Source organism: Odocoileus virginianus, chromosome 18, assembly GCF_023699985.2.
Source record: "Odocoileus virginianus isolate 20LAN1187 ecotype Illinois chromosome 18, Ovbor_1.2, whole genome shotgun sequence".
Lineage (NCBI taxonomy): Eukaryota > Metazoa > Chordata > Mammalia > Artiodactyla > Cervidae > Odocoileus > Odocoileus virginianus.
Window position 1 is genome coordinate 54307477 of NC_069691.1, and position 5383 is coordinate 54312859.

Sequence of the window (5383 nt, forward strand, 5' to 3'; positions counted from 1 at the left end):
AGAGACATTACTTTGCCAACAAAGTTCTATCTAGTCAAGACTATGGTTTTTCCAGTGGTCATGTATGGATGTGAGAGTTGGACTAGAAAGAAAGCTGAGCACCAAAGAATTGATGCTTTTGAACTGTGGTGTTGGAGAAGACTCTTGAGAGTCCCTTGGACTGCAAGGAGATCCAACCAGTCCATCCTAAAGGAGATCAGTCCTGGGTGTTCATTCGAAGGACTGATGCTGAAGTTGAAACTCCAATACTTTGGCCATCTGATGCGAAGAGTTGACTCATTGGAAAAGACCCTGATGCTGGGAGGGATTGGGGGCAGGAGGAGAAGGGGACAACAGAGGATGAGATGTCTGGATGGCATCACCGTCTCGATGGGCATGAGTTTGAGTAAACTCCGGGTGTTGGTGATGGACAGGGAGGCCTGGCGTGCTGTGATTCATGGGGTTGCAAAGAGTTAGACATGCCTGAGCAACTGAACTGAACTGAACTGAGGGTTAGTTCTCTAATAGTCTAGGGTCCTGGAGTCAGTGGTCTTACTCCAAAGGCTCAGGGTTTGATCTCTGTTCAGGAATGAGGATTCCACATGTGGTTTGTTATGGCATTAAGGGAGAGTAAAACAAATATCCAAAAACAAGAAACCAAAGGTGAACCCCAGACAAATGGCATGTACAAAATGAGGCAAATAATAATTAAAAAAATGGAATATACACAGGTACATATTCACTCATGAAAATAGTGCAAACAGTCCAACAAAAATAGTAGTATATTGATCCAGTGAACAATGGAAATCATAAATTATATTTACCAGTTAAGAACAAAACTAATTTAAGCACAAATTGGAAAACAAAAGTAGAGCAAAGTGCAAGTGGGGAATAAAGCAATGAAAAGAAAACTAACAAATATATTGAGTGGAAAGGAAAGAAAGAAAAGAAAGAACAGATAGATATGCAAAGTAAAACAGAGGTAGATAAAGAAGATTTATATAAAGATTAAGTGCAAGGAGAAAAGAACAGTAGTAAAATCAAACAAAGCAATAAATGTAGAAAAAATAATAATAGGTTTAAAAATTAAAATAAAAAAAGAGAAAAGAAGAAAAGAGGAAAATACAGAATTGCAAAAGCGCAATCTAGAGGCAGAGGTTTACGACAATAAAAAATGTGACTGAGGAAAAAGAAAGAAAAAAAAAGTTCAAAAGCTCAATTGGATTTCTTAGTGCCAATAAAACTGACAACTACCACACGGTGGCGGGGAGGGGTGGTGGAGAAAAAAAATCCAAAAGAATCTACAGAACAAGTAAAAAAATAAGAGTAATAAATGCTTTTCTTGAGTCACTGCTGTCAGTCCTGTCTTGCGCTGCGGATCACAGTCCACCTCACCTCGCTAGGACGCCCTCCAGCACTGTGCTGATCTCTGGGCCTGCTGTGGGGCTGCTGAGATTCTAATCTGGCCCAACTCCTGTGTGTTCTTGCCTCCAATGTTCACAGCTATGAGAGCTAGTGTTTTTTCTTTTGCGGGAGCTCTTGATGTCCTTTTATATATTCCATGGATATAGAGTCTGCCTAGTTGATCGTGTGGATTTATTCTGCAGGTTGTCCAGCTGGGGGGAAGGTTTTGGGTCTTCTTCCTTAGCCACACTGCCCCTGGGTTTCAACTGTGGTTTTATTTCCACCTTTACATGTTGGTCGTAAGTGGGGTTTAGTTCCTGAGGATGCCCTGGAGGACGTGGGTTTGCCCCTGTGAGGGCCAGGTCTGGAGGTGGCGCAGCTGCTTGGGTTGCAGGAGTTCTGGCAGCATCAGGTACTCAGTGGGGTTGGCGGCTAGAGCAGCAGGAAATATAGTGCTCTAGAAGGGTATGGCAACCAGTATTGGCCAATATGCTCCAGTATTTTTGCCCCTCTCTGACAGAGAAGCCTGGCAGGCCACAGTCTACAGGGTTGCAAAGAGCCGGACAGGACCAAAGCGACCCTGCACACATAAACACAAGACTTTATTAGTATCATTTTGCGCGTGGTAGCTCTGCCCACGAGAGTTGAGCATGAAGGTGGTGCAGTTGCTTGGCTTGCAGGGACCCTTGCAGCACCAAGTGTTGAGGGACAGAAACTGCCTCCGCGGCAGGAGTTATGGCCCTGTCAGAGTCTTTTCTCAAGCCTCTTGTAGCTGGTGATCAGAAGGCCTCTTTGGCCAGTCTTTCTCCGTAGTTCGGCCTGGTCAGGCACCTAGAGGGATCCCTTGCCTGGGGCCCTTCTCTGTTGTTCTACATGTCAGGCACATAGAGGGTCCCCCCTGACTGGGGTCCTGCTCTGCAGATGGGAGCATCAGGCACTGAAAGGGGAACCCTGGGTGGGGTCCTGGTCTGTAGTTCAGGGCGTCAGGCGATTGATGGGCCAGCCTCTACTGTTCAGGTGCGGATGATGGCGTGTGGCGAGAGAGAGGCTATGGTGATGGCTCTACATCCTATGCATGACTCAGCAGCGTCGCCTTGCTTCCATGGTGCCTGGCTTTCCTCCATAGGCATCTCCCACCATGATCTCCTCCCTCACATCCCCTCGATCCATCTCTCCACAGTCAACAGCAGCCCTCACCCTGGATTTTCTCCATAATCCCTGAAGCCCTGCCCCTGCCCCTTCCAGGGGACCACGTTCCTGCCTGGTATATGTATGCTGTGGCAAGGACTGTCTGATTCTCATTCCGTTTAGGCTGCCACAGACCAGCTGTTTCACTTAAATGTTTCTCCTCTGACTCAGACGATTGCCCCGCTGTGGGGACGGGAGCCCTGCTTCTATTCCCCCACCTGCCAAGGATATGTCCACGCCTACTAATACTCCTGTTTTCCACCCTAGTTCCTTCATCCTACTGAGTTTTGCGTGGTTCTATATATGCTTTTCCACTGGTCAGGTCCTCGTGTACGCTCTCAGCTGGTGTGCTGTATGCACTTCTGTGTCTGAAGGTGTATTCCTGATGTATCCATGGAGAGAGATGTATCCCATTGTCACCTACTCCTCCACCATCTGTTTCCCCTCATCTTTTTTTATAACTGTACAAAAAATAAACAAATTAACTTTATTAAGTTACCACTTCAGTCCTTATGTTGATTGTTTATAAAAATAACAGTTTGAAATACATTATTGAAAGTGAATACACACAAATAGAAAATAAGGATGCATGGTGCTGCAGACCTATCAACCAACTTATCTTGATCTATCGCCCACTGCTGTAGACAAAATCTGACACAAAGTCAGCATTACTGACACAGCAGTCAGAGTATCAGGGTTGCAAACTATGAGAAAATTAGCTTAAAACTCTGGAACAAAAAAACCCTCTGGATCACTCACCAAAAGAAAAAATACAATAACTGTTGTTTATCTGGAAGTTAACCTCAGTATAATACTGAATTATCTACTACTACCCATAGGGACAATTTGAAAAATAAGAAAAGTGCCAGGAAAACTTCACTAACAGTATTTTTAAGTCAGTTTTTACTTTAAATATCTGATTATTACTCAAATATCCTAAGCCATGAGGCAGGCCCTAAGGCAATAAATTATAAATAGTCTGAAATTAGTAACTTAAATGTGACATGGTTAATACAGTACACACTGCGTGTGTATCTCAACCAACCTCTTTCAGGTGAGGTAATAAAAGGTTTAAATTTACTGTTTCAATTTCTGCTCAAAAGAGTGAGGTCAGTATTCTAGCAACAGTGATGACATCTTATTATTGTAAATATGCTAACATACATACTTCTCTGAATTATACTTGATTGAATTCTATGTACATGTGGTTCCATATTCCAAGTGTAAACTTTCAATGTTATGGGCTTATAATCAAAGCTGGGTTTCTGAAAGCAAATGATGAAAGCACTTCCTAAAAGTGAATAAACTTGATACAAGTAGGTGACCATTTCATTTTTTCTTTACATGTGATGAACTTCAGTTCAGTTAAGTTCAGTCGCTCAGTCATGTCCACCTCTTTGGGACCCCATGAACTGCAGCACGCCAGGCCTCCCTGTCCATAACCAACTCTCGGGAGTCCACCCAAACCTATGTCCATCAAGTCGGTGATGCCATCCAACCATCTCATCCTCTGTCGTCCCCTTCTCCTCCTGCCCTCAATCTTTCCCAGCATCAGGGTCTTTTCCAATGAGTCAGCTCTTCGCATCAGGTGGCCAATGTATTGGAGTTTCAGCTTCAGCATCAGTCCTTCCAACGAACACCCAGGACTGATCTCCTTAGGATGGACTGGTTGGATCTCCTTGCAGTCCAAGGGACTCTCAAGAGTCTTCTCCAACACCACACTTCAAAGGCATCAATTCTTTGGCGCTCAGCTTTGTTTGCAGTCCAACTCTCAGACCCATACATGACCACTGGATGAACTTCATGAAGCATCAGTTCCCGAGGTATGTTTGTTTCTGGAACATACAGCTTACATGCGCTGCTTTCAAAGTCAGCCACCATCTGCTTTACAACTTCACTGAAAAACACTGTGGCAAGCTGAGAGTGTAGAAGTGAGCAAAATTCAAAAGAAATTGAAAAATCCAAAGTACAAGTTATTGGGTAGCCAGGAAGACCTGGGTGAACTTGCCAAATAGTCTCCAAATGAAGAGCTTCCCATCAGTACAGGATACCTTCACCAAATGTGGTTTCACTAAGGTTACTACTGATGTACTGCACTTCAATACAGGTGGAAATCCAATTTCTAGTCATGTTTTGCAGTATTCAGATCTCCTTGACATTATACCTGATTTTTTGCACCAAAAAACAAAATGCTTGTAATTCTCCATTCCATCACACATGGCCTGAATAGAATAACCTACAATTCTCCTTTCTAAATGTTCTTTTCTTTTGTTTATTAATGGTGCAGCAATTCTGAAGAAGGTTCTTGCGTGTATCTTCTTAGGTATGTAGTGGAAGAGTTCTGCCATCAGTATGCCAGCTGAATGACATGCCTCACAGGCACCTGCCTTGGAGCCAGGGCTCTGGTGTCTGCCGCCGACTGTGGATGGTGTCCTGAGACCACCTTTGGGCTCTATTACCTGATGAGCTGCCACGATCATCTTAGTGAAGCCTGTCACCAGTAAGCTGGGATCAGACCCCAATTATCATCTTTTCAAGTGAATTTTGGTCTCTTAAAAACTCTGAGGGAAAGAAGATTTCTTGTGTTTTTAACTGTAGGAAAGTAGATTTTAACTCTATTTAGACAAAGGTTTTTAAATATAATTACATATATAATTTTTAATATAATTAAATTATATAATTTTTTATATAATTACAAAGCAACAGCCATACAACAGAAAATTCACAATTATCTTTGCTGATATCCTAAACTCTCAAGTTTGAAAACAGCAATTGGCGAGACTTAGAACTTCCCTAAGTGAAATTTTGGCAG

The 5383-nt window shown here is 43.1% G+C and overlaps 1 pseudogene; it reads right to left on the minus strand.

The window, feature by feature from the left end:
• Positions 1 to 1693: 1693 nt before the first annotated feature.
• On the minus strand, positions 1694 to 5140 carry LOC110142202 (coenzyme Q-binding protein COQ10 homolog B, mitochondrial pseudogene; annotated as a pseudogene).
• Positions 5141 to 5383: the final 243 nt, after the last annotated feature.